This window comes from Lissotriton helveticus, chromosome 12 (genome assembly GCF_964261635.1).
Source record: "Lissotriton helveticus chromosome 12, aLisHel1.1, whole genome shotgun sequence".
In the NCBI taxonomy this organism is placed as follows: Eukaryota; Metazoa; Chordata; class Amphibia; order Caudata; family Salamandridae; genus Lissotriton; species Lissotriton helveticus.
In genome coordinates, this window is record NC_136073.1 from 637,910,539 (window position 1) to 637,938,234 (window position 27,696).

Consider the following 27,696-nt stretch of genomic DNA (forward strand, 5'->3'; position numbering starts at 1 on the left):
CCCATTATTCTACCTCCCCAAAATGCTTATCTTACCTGTGATTCGTGTTTGAGAATAGGGCTAGGCACAGGGCTGGCTGCACGGCAAATGGCGATTAAGGTTGGGTGTTGACTTGAATCCTGGACGGATGAAATATCATCGTTGTGCTGGTAGTAGTAGTGGTACACACTGGCAGTAGCAACATATGAAAAAAAAGGAAATAAAACATTGAGTGGCCTGAGCGTAGCATTAGAAACAGTACGATAGATAGTACGGTAGAGAACAGTGCCATACATTTTAGCCTAAGCAGTGCTAAAGTATTCAAAATATAAGTACTAGTTGCGTGGAGTATGGCTACTATAAGAAATAGTATTAAGGCAAAGGACACAGCAACGTAAGCATTAAGCATTCGATTCATCACGTGTAGGAGGAGGATGTTGTTGATGATCAATCCACGATGGCGCACATGAAATTCTGATTTGAATCATTTTTCTGTTGCTTTGATCTTATCCTCCCCAGCAAGAGTGTGGAATTTATTGTTGTCATTTAGTCACACTTCAATAAAAAAACACACAGCCCGGGGGAAGAGGGTTAGGGTTTGAAAATTGGATGGGAATGGGGTTTTTTGGGAAAGTTTTGTGGAGAGAGGAAAAAAAAACACAGCATGGACAAACAACAAATGAAGAAAAACAAATCTTTGGATTCGAAGATATCCATAAATCTTTTAAGGGGCATAAAGGAAGTGCTCTACTACATGCATGAAGTTGTTTGCTAAATGGATGGTTAGGTTACTGAAAAGTAGTACTTACTAAAACTTACCAGTAACTATGAAGAAATAATTTGACAGTACAGGGCTGCAGTAATTACACAATTTCACTTGCCTCTCTGCCCTCAGAGAGAATAAACACTTATTAGTACATTAAATTAGTTTTAAAAATAGCAAAGAAACTTATCAAATAGCTAGAGGGATGAATTTGAAGCAGAGAGCAAACAAACGCACAGTCACACTCGTAGAAGTTCAAGTTCACAACAATAACATTTAAAAGATAAGGAGAAGTGAAGAGGATACTGTAACTGTATGTTGTAGTTGTCCTGTTGAATTTGTGAAGTTGCATGCATCCAGCCATTCCTCTTATTCACGGTACTCCTCCATTCCATCTGACGCTCCATCGATCAATCATGGTGACCAGACACACTGTCCACTGCCTGCCTGATGCGGAATTGCGGATCGCTAATGGTAAGCCTGAGTTAATCGTTTGTTCCATGGCACAGGGTAAAAGCCGGCCTGTAATTGTTGATGGAAAAACAGGAAGTGATATTAAAACACCACGGAGAAAAAAATATAAGGTACGCTGTGTAGTGCAAAAATAACACTTTCAGTTTCAGAGGTGGCAGTATTACATACAAGCATCATTTCGAAAGTGCATATCCTGAGTCTCCTTTTCAAGGATAGTAATTAGTAACTATGGGGGAATTTTGCAGATCTGCGGTCCTCGAATTCGCGCGAAATTGCAAAAAAATCAGAGCATTCGCGAGAAATTGCAAAAAAATCGGAGACTTCGCGGATTTTCCCGCAAACTCGCGGATTTTTTTGCGATTTGCATAACTATTACTGGAGTACTTTCTACTGGCTAATCCAGTAGGTGCTACCTCGTTAGGTAAATGTATAGTGCTTTTCCTACACTACAGCTGCGTAAAGTGCCAGAAGAGTTGTCTCCAGTGACATCTGCAATAACGCATTACCGGCAATGTTAGTCTATGCGCCGAAATGCACCTCAGAACAGGGCCAAATTCCCCTTTCCCCTCAACCTACGACCAAACTGCAAATTTTACACAAAATAAGCCCTTCCCAGCAGAGCTCCCAGACCCCTAAACCCACTCCCAAAAATCTAGAACACCCCCAAACAGCCCCCCAAAAACATGCAATACTGCTACCTCGCAGAGGCCTAAGTTAAAATCGTGCCAAAACGCACTCTGAAACTAGGCCCAAACCCCCCTTTTCCACCATGGATTTTCTTCAATACCACTTGCTATCAAAATTAGACCTTCCCAGCAGTGCTCCCAGACCCCTAAACCCACCCCCAAAAATCTAGAACACCCCCAAACAGCCCCCCAAAAACATGCAATACTGCTACCTCGCAGAGGCCTAAGTTAAAATCGTGCCAAAACGCACTCTGAAACTAGGCCCCCAAAAACACCCCTTTTCCACCATGGATTTTCTTCAAACCACTTACAAGCAAAATTAGACCTTCCCAGCAGTGCTCCCAGACCCCTCAACCTACTTCCAAAAATATAGAACACCCCCAAACAGCCCCCAAAAACATGCAATACTGCTACTTTGCAGAGGCCTAAGTTAAAATAGTGCCAAAACACACTCTGAAACTAGGCCCAAAATACCCCTTTTCTACCATGGATTTTCTTCAAACTACTTGCAATCAAAACTAGACATTCCCAACTCTCATCCCAGCTAAGCAAATCCACTAAGAACCACCCACAACACACTCCAATCTCACCCTAAAAACACGCAATAATCGAAAATTACCATGGGCGCCTATGGCAGCGGTTTCCCTTCCTCGACTTTGCCTAAACACACCCTTCCCATCAATCGATTCCTCTCAAATTTGCTGCACAACCACCAATTCCCCCTCCCTACCACTCACAGAAGCCCTGTTCCCCTAGCTCAACTGGAACACCGCAAACACACTTTGTCCTTGCGCCCCCAAACCGCCCATTGGATAACATGGCAAATCGCGCCTTGACAAAAAAATTTCAAGTTTCAGGTGTGTGTGGCTCCCAAGGAAACACACACCTGTGAATTCAACATTCAGCTCTCTTAAGGTGTTAACCGCACTAACCCATCCGCTGTGAATCACTCACCACACGGTTCTTCTCTACTTAATGGGGTCATCAACAGCCCTCCTGTTATTGCCCCAACATGTCCTGATGAAGACTCGCACGGCCCAGGTCTAACTTACCCATAAGGCCATAAGACGAGTCGAAACATCAACGCCCTTTTTTGACCCAACCTGGACCTTGATTATCCATACCCCACATGCCATAAAATTGGAATATATATCCACATTGCTTGAATGAACTTTACAAATGTGTTTATAATCATCATTGTGGCCAGGTTAATAAGAACGGTGATTTTAAACCGATCCTCCATATGTAAAATATTGTAAATATTTTCTATGTCACCATCCTAAAGACTTTCCCTTCAATCACCCAATCACTCAAACACCCCCAACCACCTTATCCTTTTTCTGCACATTCCTCCCTTGGGGCAATCTACACTTTTATACATTATAATTGTGAATTGTACTCAATTTTCTAGATGCAATGAATTAAATTGCCGCTAGTCCTTGAATTTGGTATATTGCATTTTCCTTTGTTAAAGTATTAAGTACTATGAGCTGATTATTTTTGTAGCATGCTCTTAATGGTCTTTTACTTATTAACTGCGTACAGATCATTTCTGCCAATTAAGTAAGGTCCAGGATCATTGTTTTCTATACCTAAATACACCCAGGTCCACGACCAATTGGGTTACCCCATTTTCATAATGGCACATCCCACTCAGCAGCACTTCGGGATAGGGTCAAAATGTCTGTCTGCATGCCCGCTGGGGCTGGAGTGACGACTGTGATGACTGGGTCATCGTCAGACTGTTCATCAGCAGCAGAAGACACCACTTCTTGTTCATCGTCATCACCCATAAGTGGAAGAGTTGCGGGAACCTTCCTTTTAGGCTTAGCTGCCTTTGTCGCCTCATGGTGTGCCTCACTCTCAGGCTGCATTGCTGGGTTCCAATCAACATCAAGATCATCAGAAGGAAGGGTGCTTGAAGAAGAACTTGTAGTAGAAGCCCTCCTTGACCTTTTTCTTGCTGGGGATCTGGAAGGCAATGGATCATCATCAGGAGGAGTGGCTTCCTCGGATGATACCTCCACTTGAATCTCGATTTCCTGATGTGCCCCTACTTCTGGAGGAACAAGCATTGTCGGCAGTTGTGCCGCTCCATGCACCTCTATTTGTGCCTCTCAATGTGCTTGCGCCTCTCCTTTCACCTCTACTTGCGCATGTACTTGCGCTTGTATTAGCGCTTGTACTAGTTGCACCTGTGTTTGTCGTTGCTACTGTGGTTGTTGAAAACTCGTCAGATGATTTCCACCATGCATTGATTGGATGCTACTTTCTTGTGTTGAGCGAACATCACTGGTCGATGGTGATTGAGCAATTACAGTGTCTGCCTCTGCAGCACTCATGGTCTTGGACCTAACTTGGCGTGGTGGCACTGAGCCCAATGAAGCTGAGGTGCTGATCCCAGCTTGGTCCCCGGCGGACAAGGCTGCTGCTGCAGGCATAGTTTTTTTTCCCCAAAAAAGGTGTCTGTGGGCACACCAGTCTCCTTGGTAGGTGGTGCCACTTGCTTCTTCTGCTCCTTCTTACTGGCAGTGGCACTGACAACTTTTTTCGTAGAGGCGCTATGGCCACCTTTCTTTGGGCCCATCTTCTTCAGATGTCAGAACAGCAGGCCGCAGTTGCACGAGTTGCAGAGTTGTCTGTGGCCACACGTGACATCACACTTGATGTTGTGCTGCACACACCGCTTGAGGACTTCTTCCTGGCACTGATGATGAACGATGACTGATGTGATTCTCTTCTGCACCTAAAAGCAAAGGAAGCCAGAGGAACATCAGTTAAATACATTTTGCTTATGTTGTGCTTTAATTAATATTTGCAACTAGGCATTGCATTTATTATTATTACAACAACACACCCAAAAACGGAAAGACACAAAATAAAAATTGCAATTCTAATCCAAAATGGATGTTTAAATTAATAGAAGAGAGACCACACAGAGAGAGTTGGTGCATGCACCACTGACTACCCCTGGGCCTAATGGATGGAAGCAAGGCAAACTGGGTGCAGACCTGAGCACACTGCCTGGCTTCAAAATGGCCTCTTGACCCCCAGCTATATGGCCAGGCCCCGCCTGGACCAGGCCTCAAAATGGCCCCACCCACATGGCCAGGCCCCAACAACACCCCAAAATGTCGTAAAACACACAACAATCACCACAATCCAATGCCACCCATGCCCTCAATGATGTTTAAATTCAAGACACCCCACAGAAAGACTTGGTCCATGCACCACTCATTACCCCTGGGCCTAATGGATGAAAGCAAGGCAAACTGGGTGCAGGCTTGAGCACACTGCCTTGCTTCAAAATGGCCCCTTGACCCCCAGCCACATGGCCAGGCCCTGCCTGGACCAGGCCTCAAAATGGCCCCCACCCACATGGCCAGGCCCCAACAACACCCCAAGAAGTCGAAAAACACACAAACATCACCACAATCCAATGCCATCCATGCCCTCAATGATGTTTAAATTTAAGACACCCCCCAGAAAGACTTGGTCCATGCACCACTGAGTACCCCTGGGCCTAATGGATGAAAGCAAGGCAAACTGGGTGCAGGCCTGAGCACACTGCCTGGCTTCAAAATGGCCCCTTGTCCCCCAGCCACATGGCCAGGCCCTGCCTGAACCAGGCCTCAAAATGGCCCCCACCCACATGGCCAGGCCCCAACAAGTCAAAAAACACACAAAAATCACCACATTCCAATGCCATCCATGCCCTCAATGATTTTTAAATTCAAGAAACCCCACAGAAAGACTTGGTCCATGCACCACTGAGTACCCCTGGGCCTAATGAATGAAAGCAAGGCAAACTGGGTGCAGGCCTGAGCACACTGCCTGGCTTCAAAATGGCCCCTTGACCCCCAGCCACATGGCCAGGTCCTGCCTGGACCAGGCCTCAAAATGACCCCCACCCACATGGCCAGGCCCCAACAACACCCCAAAAAGTCGAAAAACACACAAAAATCACCACAATCCAATGCCATCCATGTCCTCAATGATGTTTAAATTCAAGACACCCCACAGAAAGACTTGGTACATGCACCACTCACTTCCCCTGGGCCTACTGGCTAGTGTGGCTTTACAGGCACCCCAAAATAAAAAATAAAAAATACACATATAGTGAGCTAAAATTCAGTGACATAAATGAGATTCAAGTTCAACAAAACTCACAGAAACAGTTGTATCATGCACCCATGACAAACCCTGGGCCAACTGGATACTGTGGCTACCCACAATATATTTTTTTTAAAGTTGTGAAAAAGTTTTAAAATAGTGGTTGCAGCAACTGCAATGCCCCAAACAAACAACACCAACTTACTTGTAAAATCTCAAATCCAAAAGTGATCCAAAAACTCCAAAGTCCAAAAAGTCCTCAAATACAAATATCCAGCAGCCGCCACAAAAAGTAATCCTTCCAGCTCCAGATCCAAATGTAAAGTGACCAGGAGATGGACAAAGCTACGATCCTCCAACCAAGTCCTTGCCACTGTACCTCGCATCAACAAAACCACCATGGGAGGTAGATCCTTCTCCTACCTAGCAGCTAAAACTTGGAACTCACTTCCCACTCACCTTCGCCTTACTCAGAACCACCTAGCATTCAGAAAGCAACTCAAAACGTGGATATTTGATAAGTAATTCCCCACCCTTCTTCAAGCGCCTTGAGACCCTCTGGGTATGTAGCGCGCTATATAAATCTATTGACTTGACTGACTTGACAGACGCTAAAGAACAGCTAGCTCGTATTCAAGGAGATCTTTCAGAGTATAAGACCTATATGGTCAACCAGAAAATCAAGGGGTTGAAGAAAAATGTGGACCGTTATTCTCATTCCTGGGCATTTCCCTACACTGAGGATGAATACTATGACACACCAGTAGAACAGCAACGTGTCCAAAACTTTCAGAGAAGGGGTCAGAGTTTCCAGAGAGGGCGCCAGAGAGGTAAAAGGCGGACACCCAATAATTGGCGGTTTGATAACACAAGCAGTGAAGACGAGGAGGTGCCTGACCGCCAATTAGCACCCAATCAGAACAGGGTACATTTTGTGCCTGAGAATAGATCTGATGAGGGTCTGGGGGCTCTTTTGAGAGCTTTTTTAAGTCAAACCCAGAGAGGCGCCCGAGGGGGCGGTGGACAGGCACAAAGGGGACAAGGCAGAGGCAGAGCTCAATCAACATGGCAGACACACTCGCCCCGCATCACACTGAGTAAAGGCAGATCTTTCCAGAATTGAGCGATGGGAATACGTCACAGTCCAATAGAAGTAGCGATATAGTGGTACATTTTTCCTCTTATGAATTAACATCTACTGAACGGAGGGTGCTAAACAAGGGACTATGGTTTGTCCCCATTCCTAAAAATGCCACCTTCCAATGCAGAATTGAGTTATCGGAGATGATGAGGAAGATCAGGCTGCACAAGTTCTTTGCAGACAAAGAAAAATTGCTACCTTCTATTTTTGGCACTAACCTGCACCGCCCTTCCACTTTTTGCCCTCTCAATTCCACACTGGGCCCCGAAGTAGCAGTATTCGAACAGCGGATCTTGCAAGAGATAGAATTGCTCGAACAGACCCAGGAGCAACGACAGGCAAACAATATGAGCAAGGAAGACTGGCTTGCCATCAGATCATTACAACAGAACAATGCTATTACCATCAAGCAAGCCGATAAAGGCGGGGCTGTTGTTGTGCTCAACATCTGTGACTATGAGACAGAGATATTAAGGTTGTTGGAGGTCCGCACCAATTACCATCCGCTAATGTGTGACCCCACTCCCGAACTCTTAGATACCATCAAGAACATGGTGGGGGACGCTGCAACAAAAAAATGGATTCCCACGAAGAAGGCAGGGTGGCTGTGGCAGAGTTCCCCAACCCGCTAGCTCAACTGATGTGCCTAAATTGTGCTCTATGCTGCGCATGTGATATTTTAAAAACGTTTAATTTAATTTGTTACTGATTTAAAAAATTGGAAATCTGACAATTGGAATTGCAGGTTCATTAGCGCTAGCCTGTACCTGAGTTGCGCTGTTGTTTACACCTTCTCCCTATCCTGATTGAAGAGGGGGAGGACGGTACCTTCAGGGCAGTTTGGGAAGCCTGGGCTCGATCACCACTCCTGTCCGCCCCGGTCCGAAGCGGTAGCCAGTACCTTTGCGTGGAGGGCGGGTCAGGGAGAGCCAGGCACTTCCTGTCCACCATTGAGCGGTTAGCGCTCTTGTGGTCATATTCACAGGGCTATTTAGGCTGAGCCCGAGCACCGGCAAGCTGCGGTAGGGAGGCTGTGGCAGAGCTCCCCGACCCGCTAGCTCAACTGATGTGCCTAAATTGTGCTCTATGCTGCGCATGTGATATTTTAAAAACATTTAATTTAATTTGTTACTGATTTTAAAAATTGGAAATCTGACAATTGGAATTGCAGGTTCATTAGCGCTAGCCTGTACCTGAGTTGCACTGTTGTTTACACCTTCTCCCTATCCTGATTGAAGAGAGGGGGGCGGTACCTTCAGGGCAGTTTGGGAAGCCTGGGCTCGATCACCACTCCTGCCCACCACGGTCCGACGCGGTAGCCAGTACCATTGCGCAGAGGGCGGGTCAGGGAAAGCCAGGCACTTCCTGTCCACCATTGAGCGGTTAGCGCTCTAGTGGTCGTATTCACAGGGCTATTTAGGCTGAGCCCGAGCACCGGCAAGCTGCGGTAGGGAGGCTGTGGCAGAGCTCCCTGACCCGCTAGCTCAACTGATGTGCCTAAATTGTGCTCTATGCTGCGCATGTGATATTTTAAAAACGTTTAATTTAATTTGTTACTAATTTTAAAAATTGGAAATCTGACAAATGGAATTGCAGGTTCATTAGCGCTAGCCTGTACCTGAGTTGCGGTGTTGTTTACACCTTCTCCCTATCCTGATTGAAGAGGGGGGGGACGGTACCTTCAGGGCATTTTGGGAAGCCTGGGCTCGATCATCACTCCTGCCCGCCCCGGTCCGACGCGGTAGCCAGTACCGTTGTGCGGAGGGTGGGTCAGGGAGAGCTAGGCACTTCCTGACCACCATTGAGCGGGTAGCGCTCTAGTGGTCGTATTCACAGGGCTATTTAGCCCTTGCCCCCTCCCGAGCGCGCATCGGTCGCGCGCAGGGGAGCCGAAGACATGCCAAAGAGTGGCCTAAGAGACGCCCGTCTGTGCCCGTCCGTGACTGGACGGGGCCAGGGGCTATGGACCCTGCTCAACTCGGCACGTACCCAACAGGAGATTATTACATCAAATATACAGCCCAAGCCCTTAAAAATCTGCAACCAGTGCCTTTAGTGGGCTGCGCTCGTAGCTTCTGGCCATGTCCAGAGGGCCACTTTTAGTGTATACACTGCCACTTTAAGGCATCTCACAATGGCACCTTCAGTGGTTATAAGATATAGGCGACGCCGGCTCCTAAGGGCGTGAAGAGCTTCCTCCTTAACATTTGCTCTCTACCAAAGCACCACTGCAAACTCTGAGACCTTATCACAACGACAAGGCCCGAAATTTGCTTTTTAACCGAAACTTGGCTAAAACCGCATACGATCCCTGCTGTTGCTTTAGGGATCCCTGCCGGATATAAAATGTTAAAACTTGACTGTCCGATAAAAACTGGGGGTGGCATTGCGATAGTCTATAAAGAAGGATTGAAGGTAAATATAATTGAACAAAGAAGTTGCTCCCTGATGGAAGTCATGATCTTTAAGATCAGTTCGACATCTAAAGCCCATTGGAAGGGAGCACTAGTTTACCGCCCTCCTCGGCCTAGCACAGGATTCACATTAGCTCTGACCGAGCTATTAGCTCCACACTTCAAAGCTAAATAAAACTTTCTTCTCTTGGGGGATTTCAACATCCACGTAGATCTCCTCAATCTTCCTGAGACATTGTCTCTGTTCTCAGATCTCTCACTTTTAGAGCTTGAAATACACAATAAAGGTCCCACTCACATAGGAGGCCACACTCTGGATCTAATCTTTTCCAACTGCGCTAAGATATTGTGTAGACCTTCGACACGAATAAGCTGGTCCGATCACTTTCTGTTGGAATTCTTTCTTCTTGGCCTGGACAAACCTAACAAACAGCCGGCCTTTCCGCCCCAGTGGCGTAGACAATGGCATAAGGTGACACTGGATGACCTACAGAAAGTGTGGATAGAACCCATGGTCCTAGCTAAGGACAATGTGGACTCTGCCTCATCTAAGCTTAATACCTCCCTTTTAAAGGCGGTTGATGTGTTGGCCCCTATGAAACTGCATAAACAGCACCCCATATCTAAACATGAAATATGGTATACTGAACAACTTAGGTTGGAGAAACAGGGATGTAGGAGACTAGAAAAAGTATGGAGAAAGAACCACACAGAGGAAAGTAGGAAAGAACATGCTGCTGCCCTGTCCTTATACCACAAAAATATCAGGCTGGCCAGGAGGAGCTGTCTCACTTCACAGCTGACAGAGGCAGGCAATTCCTCTAAAGAACTCTACAGGATTCTACAGACATTTGTGAAACCTATAGCCTGTGAGAGTCCTGACGATTTCTCCCAGTCCCTGTGTGATGATATTTCCCTATTCTTTGAAAATAAAATAGAGCTAATTTATGGAAACATTTTAGAAGTAATTAATAGTAAGGGCAACGCCGCTAGCACTTCTCCATCATTAAGCCTACACAATAGTAATATACCTACACCTACATTCACTGTCTTTCCGGAGATAGGTTTAGATGACATCAATTTATTGACAAGTCATATTAAAACAGGGTCTCCTTTGGATTTCCTGCCTGCCAAAGTGGTTGCTTCTTTATGCAACCTACTTGGCCCTATGATTTAATCAATAATAAACCTTTCTCTTATGGAGGGTCGGGTACCCCAAGATTGGAAAAGAGCGGTAGTTAATCCTATTCGTAAGAACTCGGCATTACCATGGACAGACCTTTCCAATCCCCGCCCTATCTCCCTTTTGCCATACTTAAGCAAGCTGACCGAGAAACATGTGAACACCCAGTTGTCCAAATTCATCGAGGCATCAGGAGGGCTTGACCATTCACAATCAGGTTTCAGACCCAATTACAGCACCGAATCAGCGCTCCTCTCCGTGACAGATAACATCAGGATGGCACAGGACAGAAGGGGCTCTATGATTCTGGTGCTGTTGGATCTGTCCGCAGCCTTCGACACGGTCTCGCATGATATTCTGCTCGGCCGCTTGCAGAAGGCGGAGATTGGAGGTTTGGCCCTGTCCTGGTTTGAGAGTTTTCTCTCAGGCCGCTCACAAAATGTCATCCTGGGCTCTTACCACTCCATCACTAGGGAGCTCACCAAGGGGGTTACACAGGGCTCATGTTTAAGTCCCACATTATTTAATCTGCATGTGGCCCCTTTAGCTGCCATTGTGAGAATACATGGATTCACGCCAGTGTCGTATGCTGACGACACTCAGCTTCTGTTTCCATTTCAGACCCTCACTCCCGCAATTAAACACTCTTTCGCAGAGGGAATGAAAGCAGTGTCTGATTGGATGGCCTCTAACTGCCTACAATGTAATGTGGGCAAGACAGAGGTCATGCTTTTCGGGAAGGCTCCTCTCCTCTGGTCTCCCGATTGGTGGCCACTCGACTTGGGACCTGTTCCCTCCCCTAAACAGACAGTGAAGAATTTAGGTATACGATTGGACCAGGGACTGCTGCTAAAAGAGCATGCAAATCAGGTGACAGGGTCCTGTTTCTGGATGATAGGACTTCTGAGGCATGTTTTTCCATTCCTGTCGGACATTTTCAGAAAGACCCTTGTCCAAGCCCTTGTAGTCAGCCGACTAGATTACTGTAATGGCCTCTTCTTATCCGCTAATGAAGAGGTATTCAGCAGACTGCAAGTGGCCCAGAATACCGCGGCAAGATTGGTCTTAAATGTCCCCCCTAGAACACCTTCTCGCCCCCTCCTTGATAGACTCCACTGGCTGCCCATTCGTCAACGGGTTAAGTTTAAGATCTGCTGTATCATACATAAAAGTCTATTTGGCTCTGGCCCTCAATATTTGGCTGAAAAATGTAACATCTACAACCCGGAACGTCTTCTTCGTTCCAGCGGCCAACTATTGTTACAGATTCCTTCGGTTAGAAAGGCACGACAGGGTGGGCGAGCCCTAACTTATATGGGCCCAACCCTGTGGAATAAACTTCCTCCTGGCCTGAGACAAACCACCGACTATCTTAAATTTAGGAGAACACTTAAGACACACCTGTTCCTTACAGCATAGTCAGATATGCCTTCCTATAGCTCAGTCTTTTGCACGTTAGTTGAACCAAGCATGGAGATACCCTTACGGGGGTCGAGTCCTGCGCTATATAAGCAACTAAATAAATAAATAAATAAATAAATAAAGGCAGATTTCAACATTAACACTAAACCACGGGTGCCGGCGTTTTACATCTTGCCCAAAATCCATAAGCCGCAGCGTCCGCCCCCCGGACGCCCAATTGTTTCGGGCATCCAGTCGGTCCTAGAACCTTTATCTCAGTTTTCCGACTTTTTCTTGAGAGAAGGTATGGTCACGCAAAAATCTTATGTACAGGATATGACCGATATCCTCAACATTCTTAAAGACATTGATTTTGTACCTGAAAATCAACTACTGGTTACCATCGACATAGAGTCGTTATATACCAGTATCCCCAGGATGCTACGCTGGTGGCAGCAGCACAGGCCCTGGGGGAACTGGAGTGGTTTTACGACACGCCCCAGACTTTTGTGATGCAGTGCATTGAGTTGGCACTCACAAGGAATTTCTTTGAGTATAAAGGCCAACTATACTTGCAGACATCAGGGACATCTATGGGGGCCGCATTCGCTCCAAGTCTGGCCTGCATTTATGTAGGCCAGTTTGAGGAGAATGTGGTCCTCCACCCCTCCAATCCATACTTGAGTAATATCTCTTTATGGAAGAGATTTATTGACAATGTCCTCTGTATCTGGACAGGTACAGGGGACCTTCTGTTGACATTCTTGCAATGGTTGAACCAAGCGGACGCCAGCCTGCGGTTCACCTGGACCATCAGTAATGTGTCAGCAGTGTATTTGGATGTGGACATCTCTGTGGTGGATCATAAACTTGCAACCAATCTACACCACAAGAACACAGATAGAAACTCGCTCCTACACTATCGATCTTTTCATCCCAGGGCGCTCAGGGATAATCTCCCGGTAGGTTAATTTTTGAGGTACCGGCATAATTGTTCCACCACCGAGGTATTCCTGGAACAATCAGAGGAGCTTGTGACGAAACTCAAGGAAAGAAAATATCCCATGAAGGTGATCAAACATGCACGCAAGCGCGCATTGAACACCCCACGGGAAGCTCTCCATTCTAGAGAAACGTCAAGGATAGGAAAACTTGTCTCCCCATTGTGACCACGTTTGATCCTCTGTCCACCAAAATGAGACAGATCATTAGGAAACACTGGTCCATCGTGGACACAGCCACTAGCAAGATGACTGTTCCCAGATTCGCGTTCAAAACGGTGCCAAATCTAAGAGACAAACTAGTCCACACCCGTTGCCATACTGTGACACAGACGAGTACTCTCCCTACTGGCCATTATCCATGTGGTGGCTGCTGATCGGTGTGTGGCCTCACTGAGGCGACCAAAAGTGTTGTTTTACATGACGGGAGAACATGGTTTCTAAACTGTTTTAGTAACTGCAACACATCACATGTGATTTACAGACTTGTGTGCAGCTGTGGGCTATATTACATTGGTCTAACCTCCCGCAAAGTTAAGATCCGTATACAGGAACACCTTAGTACAATCAGAGCCAAGAAACTTACCACACGCTTGATGTAACATTTTATTGAGAAAGGCCACGATCATAGAGATTTAAGATGGACTGTCCTTGAAAAGGTAGTGGGTGATACACACAACCTCGATACCATCTTAGCGAGAAAAGAGGCTAAATGGATTTTCTCAGAAAAGGCAGATCGTGTGGGACTCAATGAAAATATTGAATGGAATAAAGTTAGCAGGAAGTAAATATGTGGGGAGTTACATCACGACATATTAGACACTCACAGCCTTGGTAATTACATCTAAACACCAGCTCCTACCAACGCTGATGGACTGCTAGATGTGTTTCTATGTTTTACACTTTTCGTACTTGACGTGTGGGGTTGGGAGTGATTAGGAGGCAGTGTCCTCCGTGTGTCTTTATTACACTAGACAAGTGGGTTTCTCACCGATGAGTAGATGACCAGCCCTGTTCCCTTCCTCTCGTGCTGACTTATTTGAGCAGCCTTACCATCTTGGGACTTGTACTATGGTGACAGACTTAGTTGCAGTATTATGGCGTGAGCTGTCACGAGGGCACTGTTTGCTGACCCACCAACATGACGGGCTTGGATATGCCTAGCAGCTGTTACAGATCTTCAATATGGCGGAGGTTGTAATATTCAGGTTTGCAGTCAGTTACACATCACTGCAGGGAGAATTTGTTGCAATAAGCGTATGACATGTGAGTAGTTCAGCAGCATAATGGCTTTTTAATATGTCTTTAGATGTCTGTTTCTCACTTTCCCGCAATTTGACTTAAAATGAGGCAGACTCTCCTTGAGCTTGTGAACATCAACCCACTTTTTAAATTTGTAATCTTTCATTTCAATCTTGATCGTATTGTGGAGGGCTGAATCGGGCTCGGTTGCGGCATTGAGAATATCCTCACCTAAGATGGCCGCCGCACGTAGCGTTAACGTCACACGCCACGTAGCATCAGTGGCGTTCCCGGTGATTGGATTAATATCCGGATTCCATCACCGGCAAACACGGAGGAGCTGCAGAAGCGCCGGAGGGACGCGGCTACAGTAAGATTTCTTGTATGCCCCAGGGGGGCACATGTATTGAGTGTGGAAGGGGCCGCATCACTATGTAACGACATAACTGAATGCTGCATTTTAGAGTGAGTGTTTAAACAATTGGTTGTGGTTGCGTACAACTTTGGATATGTATTCCGACTGGCGGCATAGATGAGTCTATACGGTATGATGGACCTTAAGAATAGCAGTCCGATGGTTGCGGGACTAATGTTTCTGCATGTACCACATGTATGGCATGTTGTTCTTATTCATTCTTCTTGTCATACAGGGGACTTGAGATTGACCGAGCCACTGACTGACACGTGATCGTGAGACACGGGGTCCGTTTTTATCGTATGGTTGTCGGTATGCATCAATTTGGCAACCATCAGGTAAACAATTCTGGCTGTTTCAGTCGATGTGCTGTTTTAACGTACTCTCAATGAACACCCTGGGACGAAGGGGTGCTGTCAATTCACTGCTGTGTTTTGTTTTTAATGTTATCACAGGTCCTTTGATCGATTGAGTTTGAAGATCGATATTAGTGAACCCCACACTGCCCTGACGAAGTTGCTGGAATGTTGAGCAACGAAACATGTTGGCATTAAGCAAATGAGTATGGTATACAGTTAACCATCTTTTAATTGGGAGGGTTTGCAGCACTGGAATAAAGTTGAATAGCTAGCAAACCTTACCAGATTTTTATTTTTGCAAACCAAATGCTCTGGTTCTCTTTGGGGTTCTAGGTGTATATATATGCAATTCTTTGAATAGTGCACATATTGATTTTTGTACACTAATATTGCACCTCACAATTTGTGTATTATTCTTGACCCCAGTAATTTTTGGTTTTCTTTCTTCACACACCACACAGAGAGAGAGTGACCGATGATGAGAAGTGGGTAGACTGGTAATTGCTAGCCAGGAACCCCCTCGGGTGTTGCTACCGTGAGGCACTCTCTCTCCACTCACCAATTTTTTCACAGTGAGTTATGGCCTGCTGAGACGTTTTTACATATAGAATATACACCTTGACCTAAGGGATTAGTGCTAATTCACACATCCATGGGATTTGAAAAATTATGGTATATCAAATCCCCCTAGTAGGCCTTGTATATAGGTGTTGCAAATAGGTAAGGCTCCACATTGTTGTTGTTGAGTAGAGTGGAGGGCGGCCTTACCCTATATCCCCCTGACACTCCTATTGATTGACGAATGAATCCTTGCAACCTGCATGTTTGGTACCATCACAAATGTTATTTTTAAATCAGACAGTGCAACTGCGAATAGGATTTTAAAGGTCCTTTTATTCCATCTTTGGCTCAAAATGAGTCTTGGAGCATACACGCCAACTATACTATTGATGACTTGACTCGGATAATGCAGAATGGCTCTTTTAATTTGTCTATGATAAATCCGGAGGGTAGGTTGTTGTGTCCTACAAACACAGATGCTTGTCATTTATGTTTTTTGAATGTTACCAAGGGTTTTACCCAAATTAGACCTGATCCTCGTTACCCAAATGTACGTACGGTTACCAATTATTGTGTTTGGAAATGATGTCAACAATAGTTGGAACATTCCACATTAGCATCTGTGAAACACCATCTTTCCCATTTGTAGGTGACATTGATCTTTCTGATTTTGTTTTAGGTCCAAAATCCCCTCGCCCTAAACTCCTTGTGTATGCAGCCTATGATGAATGTTGGAAACTTTCACAAATGGAGGTGGTAATACACTTAGGCCAAATTGATCAAGATTATGTGGAAAGGGTTCTTGCTGTGTTTGATAACAGCATAAACACAGTCATCTTGTATTTATTCTGTAGAAAATATTTTGTTGTCTGTTATTGATATTGTTCTGAGTGAAGTATCTATCTTATATCATGGCCAAAATCAATTACGTTCTGTTATGCAATTTGGAAGACTATCATGGGATTACCTTGATGCTTCCGGGCTGTTTTTAGTGTTCAATATGACAGACAAACAAAAAATGATGTCTATGAAAGATGCAACTTACACTAGGTTACACACTGAGAAATTAGAACAGTTACCATTTACTGTGGCAGAAATAGATTCAGCAGTGTGGTTAATACATGGGGCTATTTCATTGGCCATCTCGCTTTTCCATTTTGCAGCTTGCATTATCCTGCCATTAGATATGAACCCCTCAGAAGAAGTTTTCATACATGAGTTGTGGTCATTGCCATTCGCTTTCCATTGTCAGTGTGCAGAGAAGGAGGTTTTATTTCCGGGGAAGATTGTGACTCTATGGCCGGACACTCCTTTGTCTGTAAACAAGCAAAACTCCATGGTGCTTGCAATGGTTTGGCACCTAATTTAGCTTGTTTGTAAAAGGAACACCTGTTCCTGCTATTATTCCAACTCTCACTGTGCTTTCTAATGGCAGTAATCTCATTCTAAACAATCAGAACTGCTGCAGTTTACGGGTAGGCAACCTCCTGTCCCCCCCCCTCCCCACGGGAGTGTAGATAGTTTACTGTGACCTTCCATTCCCACTTTGAAAACAGATTTCAATAAGCTAAGCAGACTTAAAGCATGGTAGTTTCAACAAGAAGTCACTCTCACACCAGCTCGTGAGACCTTTGAATTACAGGTGGCCGGAACATCTAGGAAAATATAATCTTTATTAAACATGAATCTCCCAATAAACTTCAGGGAATTCTTTCATAAAAATGTTAATGCGTCTGATACAGCGGGCCTTGCACACTTTATTAAAGTTGTGGGATCCGGCCTTGTTACATCGTTTCAGACTATATTTGGAGTAATACCTGATTTTATTCTTTCTATTTTTTCCAGTGGGTTTGGCGTGTTTCCCCTGTTGCTCCTCCTGATTTGTGACGTGCTAGTACTTCTTTTGCTGTTCAGCAATGGATGCTCGATCTGTGGTACTGCCCAATCAGGCATAGTTGCAGCTGTATTGTGATTGAATGAGGCAACTTTTTGGATTGCTGCAGTTGGGAGCTCTTGACATCGGTTATTGGGTGATGTTTCGTTATGCCTACTTCACCTGTGTACAACATGTTTTCTTTGGCATCCGGTGCCCTTTTCAATGGGCCCTGGACGTTTGCCTTTCCACAACGTCACCAGCTGCCCTGGATTACGATTTGTTGGGGGGTCTTTACTCGGGCTGATAGCTGAAGCGAGTACCTGTGCATGTGCACAGCCCCTCTTGGATTCGAGTTTCATCAATACTGACACAGGTTGCCCTGGAATGCTCCTTGCGGCTTCAGGTTATGAAGAGCACATCTGTTCTTTTGAGTTACTTAATTGGATGGCACCAATTTTTTATATCGATGGTTTTGACGCCATATTGGTGTTCATGGCATTCTACTTATCACGCAAAATGTTAAGCCCGGAGGATACACTGTAATTGGATGTACTTTTTAAATGCAAAATTTGCCTTATCATTTTGACTTTCCATCATGATCCTCTTTTGGCATCTTAGATGATGCTTGTCACCTGCCGGAAACGCTTTGGTTTTGCTTACCTGTGACTTTTTTATTAGTTCAGGTCTTGAGCAAGGGGAGGGTGTCACAAGGCCCGTGGGGACGTTCTCGTTTTCCCTAAGTTAGCTTCAGCACGCTGCAGACTGTCCGTTGTTTTGCACATGTTACTACATATTATATTGCAAATGCTTCTTTTAATATTTGCACAGGCGGGGAATTAATCGCGCGTGGGCAGAGCAGAGCCGTTATGACGAGCCCAGCTCGTCATGAGCACAGCTCCATTGTGACTCATGATGAGCTGGGCTCGTCATGAGCACCGAAGAGGTTAAACTTGTTAGTTTCTCTGTCAGATCTGATTGTGGATGAGAACAAGAGTGTGAGCAAAAGGGAGTGTCTTGCAACCGTGATTCCTGAGACAGTCTGGAGCGTTATGTTCTGGGGTGCCTAATCGCTGTTTCCTCTGTGAGTGAGTAAGAGGGTAAGTGAGGCACTATAGCTAGTCGGTCCTGGACTTTGTGGGTACTAATTTGGTTGTAAGGATTACTCAGTCCCTATCTACTAAGGTCCCATAATCCTATGCATGGTTCTGTATTGGCACAGAACCCCTGCAACAGTTGGATATGATGAATGTTCGGTCAAACATGCCAAAGGAAATATTATTAACCATAGAAAACGCAGTTGCCAAACTCTGGATAAAAGCACATTTTTCTATTTTACACTTCTGCAACTATTCAAGCCTTGGCGTGCTAAAACAGAATTGATAGGAGATTATGACTCCTATGAAGATTCTTTCAATGCTATAAAGGATAGTATTCAGTGCTCAGTCTTTCCTATCATTTTGAAAATGTTAAATGATGAGATTGAACAACAAAAAACCATCACAGCTGAAATAGCTAATGAAAGTTCACAAAGTAGCAAAGTTCTGGACCATTGAGGCAAGATCCTCTTGGAAAACCAGGGGCCTATTTATGAGCCCTTGCATCACTTTTACACTGCCTGTGCATCACTTTTTGTGACACACCGGTGGCGTAAAAAATGTGCCCTGCTGCGCCTTATTTACAAGGTGACGCATCTAGGCAGAGGCATCACTTTGTAAACCCCAGCGCCACATTATACCTGCACTCAGGGAAAAGTGCACCACCACCTTCAACTAACATCAATTTGACCTGAACAAAGGTGGTGGTGCACTTTTATGCATGGATATTTCATTTACATGCAGTCACATCAATTGTTACCCAACCATTCTTTTTGCACACGGTTCTTTCCTGTTCATTTGTTGTATGAAATCACATTGACTATGGACATGTATTAATTGTTTATAGTTATGACATAAATGATTTGTTAATACACTGTAGTGTTTCTGTATAGGGAGCTTTTTTCCTGCAATAAACAAATGTCCTGAAGATGGTCTTATAGACGTATGCAGCCAAGACCGAAACGTCGACCATTACATCATCTCCAAATGAAATTTATCTTTCTTTGAGTAACTTTTCCACTTGTGTGCACAGTTGCTTTTTCTCATCCTAGGAGTTGATGTCTGTTATGAACTGTTTTGCCTAAACTGATCTCAACATCTGTTCATAACCTTTTGCATGTGATTTATTCTCTGTTTATACATCCCCATGAATCTGTTTTAATACATGAATTTTTTAAATACATTTTTACATTATAACAAGGATTTTCCGTCTGCCTCTTATTGTTTCTCTTTTCCATAACATTGTTGTTGTCCTGTGGACACATTTGATCCTATGACTTACTCACTGATTTTAACTGTAAAATTCAGTTGAGTTAGATTCTGAAGTAAATCACTTGTAGACCTTCCTATACGATACCTTTCACTGCCCATACCTACAAGGGTTTATTGGGTATCCCATTTCCTTGAGTGTTTATATGCGCAGACTCTAGTCTGTTCTGGGTCACTTTGTTTTAAGTGGTTTGAGTGTGAGACATTTTTTGCTTCTGTGGTTCCAGCCTGTGTAGTCATTTTTTGTGGCACCACATATGTCTGAATCCGAGACTCGGTCTTATACAGACGAGTATGTTTTGAAAATAGAATCCGGTCTCTCCCTTTTGGGGGCCCGTGGTTCCATCACTCTTCTCCCGTGTGAGTCAGATTTGAATCAGCTGGAAAGGTTGCGTAAAAAGTTAGTACGTACTGAACTTCATGCAACATTTCTAACTGACTGTCTGAATGCTAACATCATACCTACGGGTTTACAAATTAAAAACATTCCAATCATATTTATAGAAGATGAAGACTTCAAACTCGGCTTCTGCTACAGATCAAACAAGTGCTCTTGCACTTGGATGGTGCTTAGCATTGAGACAGCGCATAAACATATTAAGTAGCTAACTAAAGAAATAGAAACCCTTGAGAATAAGATCAACTCAAACACAAATATAGTTAATGCCAAGGCTTTGTTGGAAAAGATTGCCTTGACAATTAAGGACTTCGAGGAATTCAACTCCCACAAAAAAAAAAAAAAAATTACATCAGGACATTAAAAGATATAGTACAGACAGAACATACCCATATCTCGCTAAGGATTTTTATCAACCTCAAGGTCCTTATCAGGGTCCGAGCCGTGGGCAAGAGAAAAGAATAACATTCTCAGCCACCGACTCAGACACTGACAGTGATAGAGGTCCTGATTATCAATACAGACAAGTGCAGGAACAACAACCATCTACATCCCGGCAGGCTTTTTTAGGGCAGGGCCGGAGGGGCTCCCGTCAGCCACCTCAACAAATAACGTCACGGAGAGGATGGTCTCGGAACCAATACACCCCAGGCTCCCGGCGAACGCGCAACCTGTACTACGAATGGTAGAGAACAATACAACCGTTCCGATTTTCAATCTCTCTAAACACCATATCTCGGAGGTTGAAACGACTGTTGTCACGGAGGGGCTCTCGTTTGTGCCCACGAATAAAAGTGACTTATTGCAAACTAAGCTGGAACTTTATACATTTTTCAGAACAGTCAGACTTAAAAACTTCTTTGCCAACAAACCGGTACCATCATGGTTTGATACGACGGGACTACATCATAGTTCCAATTTCTTTCCTCTAAATGGAATGGTAGCTAAAGAAATAATAACTTTTGAAAATGCTGTGCTTACAGAAATTGATAATTCATTTAAAAAGCCTACACGTGTCAACTATAATTTAACAAGAGAACAACAGCTAGCTCTTAGAAACTTACAGTCCTTGCCCGGAACTATAATCAAACCAGCCGATAAGGGTGGTGGTATTGCTCTATGGGATGAGTCAGCCGACAAGGTGGAACTTCAGAAACAGCTTTCGACTGAGGCACATTACTGTAATTTACCAAGCAATCCAACAACCAGACTACAAAAAATGATTGTCAAGTTAAGCAAATCTGGTCTGGAAAAAGGTTGGTTGAGCGAAAAAGAGTCAGCATTCCTAATTAATAACTCACCAACGGTACCGGTTATTTACATCTTGCCCAAAGTCCATAAGAATGCCCTAGTTCCACCAGGCAGACCTATTGTCTCTGGGTGCAATTCAATCCTAAAACCATTAGCCCAGTATGCTGACTTCTTTATACGCCCATTTGCTACTGAGGCAGTCAATTACTTCAGGGATACCATAGCTGTCATCAATGTGGTCGACAAGATGCCATTCAATGGGTCCAGTGAACTCTTGGTGTCAATGGACATTGAGAGTTTATACACGAACATCCCTCAATCTGAAATTCTTTTGATCCTTGAAAACTTGCTTGAAACCAGACCAAGACCTCATGCAGTACCAACGCACTTTATACTCGAATGCATAAGGATCTCACTTTGGGAGAACTTCTTTCTTTGTGAAAAAACGTTTTTTCAGCAATTGAAAGGAGTAGCAATGGACACAGTGTACACCCCAGACATAGCTAACATCTATGTGTCTGATTTTTAGGGCATATTCATCTATGATTGTACCAACCCATTCGCAGCCAATATTCGATGCTGGCTGCGATACATAGATGACATTTTCTTCATCTGGAGGGGTAGTGTTGAGCTTCTCATGGATTTCCATCAATGGGTGAATTCCAGAAATCCTAATTTACAATTTACAATAGTCCATGATAACATAAAAATGGATTTTCTGGATATTTCCATAATAGCTGGTGAAGACAACACCCTATCAACTATGCGGACGACACGCAACTGATGATTTCTCTTGATGGGACACACGCAAACTCTCTTGAGACCTTTCATACCTGTATGTTGGAAATGTCATCCTGGCTAAATCAGAACTCACTACAATTTAATAGTGACAAAACCGAAATACTACATTGTAAAGTAGGTAAAATCACTAGAAGTCTACCCATGGACTTCTGGCCTCTGGAGCCAGGAGAGTCACTGACTCCAGTAAAATCAGTGAGAAACCTCGGAGTTAGCTCAATGACAGCTTGAGCCTAGAGACCAATGTTAATAAGCTGGTAAGTAGCTGCTTCGCCTTAATGCGAGGACTTCGAAAGCTACTACCCTTTCTACCCTCACAGGTCAGAGCTAACATAGTTAGGAGCACCATTCTAAGCCGCCTGGATTACTGTAACACTCTGCTACTGGAATACCCTGCCTATCTGATCTCCAGACTTCAGAGCATCCAGGCGGCTGCAGCAAAACTGGCACTCTCTCGAGAGCGAAGATCCTCCACCAGCCTCGCTCTGGCCGACCTACACTGGTTACCTGTACATCAGAGGATTCTCTTTAAATCCCTATGCACGGTGTTTAAGGCAGGGCATGGGTTGGGCCCCCGACCACTTCAAAACAAATTCAAGTGGTATGAACCCACTCGGTCCCTTTGTTCTTCCTCATCTAATCTTATCAACATACCCAGGATTAGGAAAGCCACCTGTGGTGGCAGAGCCTTCAGTATAGCGGCAGCTCATCTGTGGAATAGACTACCTATTGATATCAGGAAAACAGATGATCTGATGGCCTTTCGAAAAAAGGTGAAAATGTGGCTCTTCCCAAAAAACTAACTCCAACTCAGGATATCCCTCATGCCTATGATGCACAGTGTTAATTAGCTATGTGAACACAGCGCCAGAATGCCAGTAGGGTTACAGAAGCCCTCTATAAATACTATAAATAAAATACACTACGCTTTTCACCAAGCCTACAGCTAGGAATACTTTATTAAAGTATAATAGCCATCACCCTCAAGCACTCAAGGATAGTCTCCCCTTTGGACAGGTCCTCCGACTCCGTAGGAACTGTTCAAGGCGGGTTGATTATTTCTTTGAAGCAAAAAAGCTGAAAGAAAAGCTACATGCCCATGGCTACCCGAATAATCTACTGAATCGTTCCCTCAAACGCGCGCGGTACAATGATCGCGAAGCATTGTTGGAAGTTAAACCTAAAACATCTATTTCCCAATAGGTTTGTGTTACCACGTTTGGAATAGCCACTAATGTCATTAAGAAGTTGATCAATAAACACTGGTCTCTGTCATCCAATTTGCCAGAATTGGCACAAAAACCGATGTTCTCTTTTAAAAGAGGCTCTAATTTAAGAGATCGTTTGGTCCATGCATATAACAACACAGACAATAACTTGATTGATAACATGCGACAATTGAGTCCAGTGATTGGTCACTTCAAGTGCAATCACTGCACAGCCTGCCAGTCAACAAATAACATTAAATCCTTCCAAATGAATGGTAAAGATGTAATACTGAAGTGTTTTTCCAACTGTAACACTCCTAACGTTGTTTACTTTATTCAATGCCCCTGTGGACTCAAATATTTTGGTAAGACAACTCAGATGGTGAAAAAGTGTATACTACAACACCAGTCAAGGATACGCTGCCATACAGAGAATGCTCCCCTAGTAGACCATTTCGCTCTGATGAAACATACAGAGAAGGAATTACTCTGGTGGGTAGTGGAAACTGTTAAACCCACTATTAGACAGTCCAATGTGGATCGTACTCTGACAATCAAAGAGCAACGCTGGATTTGTCGTGCAGACTCTGTCAGACATGGCCTTAATTCCTCTACTGAATGGCATACCCTGGCATGCCTTAAATCAAATATACTGTCAAGCACATGACCACATCGATCGGACTGCAGTGCATTTATGCACACGTTTGGTTTGCTTATATAGCTGTCAGCCCTATTTTGAAGACATTTATTAGGTAGTGAGTAGAGCCACAGTAGTTTCCTTTACTATGACATTGAAAGTTTGTGCTCCAATTCTCTATTGGCTATTCACTTACCTATATACTTATTAAAAATCTAAAAATTCTTTTCACTTGTCTTTCATAGAGAATTTCTAAATAATGTTCTGTGGAAGTTATTTTGCAAACGAGATTATACAGCAGAATGTACCTTTGAGCATTTGTGCAACCACATATCTATTTTTGCTGTTTTGTAATTTGGCTTTTCAATTTATCTACTGTAAATCGAGTAGCAACCCCCACTCACATCTATTAGCCCTGAACAAAAACATTATACTTAGAACAGGTACCTATGTGATGTGTTTCAAATTACACAGTCGTTTAAAGTTGGCCGCTCACACATCATTAAGTGTTAGTGTATTATACATTATGCAACACAAGTATTGATTTACTCCAATATCCATCATGATTATTTTTAAGAATAACCTTGCACGATGTCCACTCTCTTGGCATCGTGTTTGTTTATACTACACTGTAATTTTTTTTACAATTGTCACAGTGATGTAGGATAATTTATATTCCTACATGGCTGATAAAATTTCATTGAGCAAACAAGCGGCAATTTCTTAAAGATGGCCGCTGTTTTGTTTCGATTCCAAGTCGAGGCTTGAAACGCTGCCATCAGTCAATATGGCGCTAGAGAGTGTTTTTGACACTTTCAAACATTTTGACACTTTCAAACACAAATATTGATCCCATTCACATCTAGTACATTTACCTTAAAGGATAAATTGAATTCTTGCCTGGTGTGAGGCCTACCCCCCGTGATCCCGATGTTTCGCACCTTATAGAACATTTCTACAAATGACATCGTCCTGGAGTTGGGTGTATCAATATTCCAATATGGCCGACACACTTCTTTGATCAAATAGCGGCAATTTCGCTAAAGATGGCCGCTGTCTTGTCTCCACGCGTTATTTGGGCTGGTCACGGTTGCACTTCCGGGTGAAGCCAGTTAAAACGACGCTAATATGCACTAAGCCCTACAAGCGGATTCCAGATCAGTTCGGATCATGCAGCTTGCCGTTTCTGGATGTGAGAAGTAAGCAGTTCCGATATTTTGTCTGGCACTTTTTTTATGCCTGCCCAGGAGATAGTTTCTTATCCGTTGCGTGAAGTCGCCTTCAGCAACATAACCTTTGATCCTGTTTGACTATCTCGCTCTCCTTAAAATACACAATTAAAGAGCTGTTATCAGTAGTGCTTGGAAGGGGTTTAAGTTTAGCATAACATGTGCTCTTATATTTAGAATCATTCAACATTTTAAGATCAGTAATAGAGTGACCTTGGCACTTCCAATCAGTTCGGCTGCCATACTGTCTCGGCTAGGACTAAAGTAGCGATTCACGTATATTGATACCTAGTCCTGTATGTCAATAAGTCACTTTGACTGCCTGTACTGTACCACTAAGCCTTGTGTTGTGACTATGCTGATACACTACTAACTACACATGTTGTCCTTAGGGTCAAAATTGTGGTAGTCGGTAGGTTACTGAGCTCTTTTCTATCGATGATTATGACACTCTTGTCACAGCTGGTCCTATAATTGCTGAACTCCAGGAATAGTATGACCATTTACCATGCTTTATGACATTATAGTACATCCACTGATAAGCTGACCACTCAGACTACAACCTGGTCTTTGTTTTGTCCACTTATAGAATTGTGTACAACCACGCATTCCTCATCTGACTCGGGTAGCGTTTATTCTGTGAACACTGAAATTGTTCCTGATGTTTGACAGGTATGCTCCATGTTAATTCGTTTTCACATGCAGCACGATGGTAGATGTATAACATTTTAACAAGATTTATTCTCCTCAACCAGTCAAACAAATATTTGGCGGTCCTACAAATTCAGCTAGACCCATTGGTATCAGCTATACCTACCACTACACAATAAAAAGTAAGATTTGTTCAGGTCAAATAGATGTTAGTTGAAGATGGTGGTGCACTTTTATGCATGGATATTTCATTTACATGCAGTCACATCAATTGTTACCCAACCATTCTTTTTGCACACGGTTCTTTCCTGTTCATTTGTTATATGAAATCACATTGACTATGGACATGTATTAATTGTTTTTAGTTATGACATACATGATTTGTTAATACACTGTATTGTTTCTGTATAGGGGGCTTTTTTCCTGCAATAAAAAAATGTCCTGAAGATGGTCTTATAGACGTATGCAGCCAAGACCGAAACGTCGACCGTTACATCATCTCCAAATGAAATTTATCTTTCTTTGAGTAACTTTTCCACTTGTGTGCACAGTTGCTCTTTCTCATCCTAGGAGTTGATGTCTGTTATGAACTGTTTTGTCTAAACTGATCTCAACAACTGTTCATGACCTTTTGCATTTGATTTATTCTCTGTTTATACATCCCCATGAATCTGTTTTAATATACGAATTTTTTAAATCAATTTTTTCATTATACCAAGGATTTTCCGTGTGCTTCTTATCGTTTCTCTTTTCCATAACATTGGTTGTTGCTGTCCTTTGGACACATTTGAGTTTGATCCTATGACTTACTCACTGATTTGAACTGTAAAATTCAGTTGAGTTAGATTCTGAAGTAAATCCCTTGTAGACATTATACCTGCACCAGGTATAATGTATGCAGGGTGGGCATTCCCCCACTAATAAATCCATAAGATTTCAGTGCGCCACTTCTAGGACGCCATTTCGTCAATTTCTTACGCCTGCCTCACAGCAGAAATAAGATTGAAAAGGACACATTGCTGGAGTTGCGTCTGTTTTTAAACACATCCCAGCAATGCATCAGTTTTGCACCAACTGATACATCCGTAATACTGACGTATCTGTCATTCCTTGTGACATGATGCGTCATACAGTAAATATGGCGCATCCATTATGTCGCAAGGAGGGTGCACTGAAAAGTGACGCATTGCTGTTTTCACGCAACAATGTGTCACTTCTCATAAATAAGGCCCCTAATTGTTCAGAACGAAGCAGCAATAGCAATAAATTAAGATGAACCTGCAATGGAACAAGTGATACAGGATACTCTTGATTTAGAACAGTTTGAAGGACAACTAAATACTAAACAGAAACAAATATGTATGGAAGTAAAAGAGAAAAAAACAACACGAATTTCTCTATGAAAAGAAAGAATGCCAATGCTCATCATTAAGCCTAATTTGTTATACATCAATGGTTAAGCTGGAACAAGAAAACGTTTCTTGATTAGAGCTCTCACCAGTTATCTACACAGCAGTACAGAATCAAATTTATCCTGGATAGTAACAGCGCCTA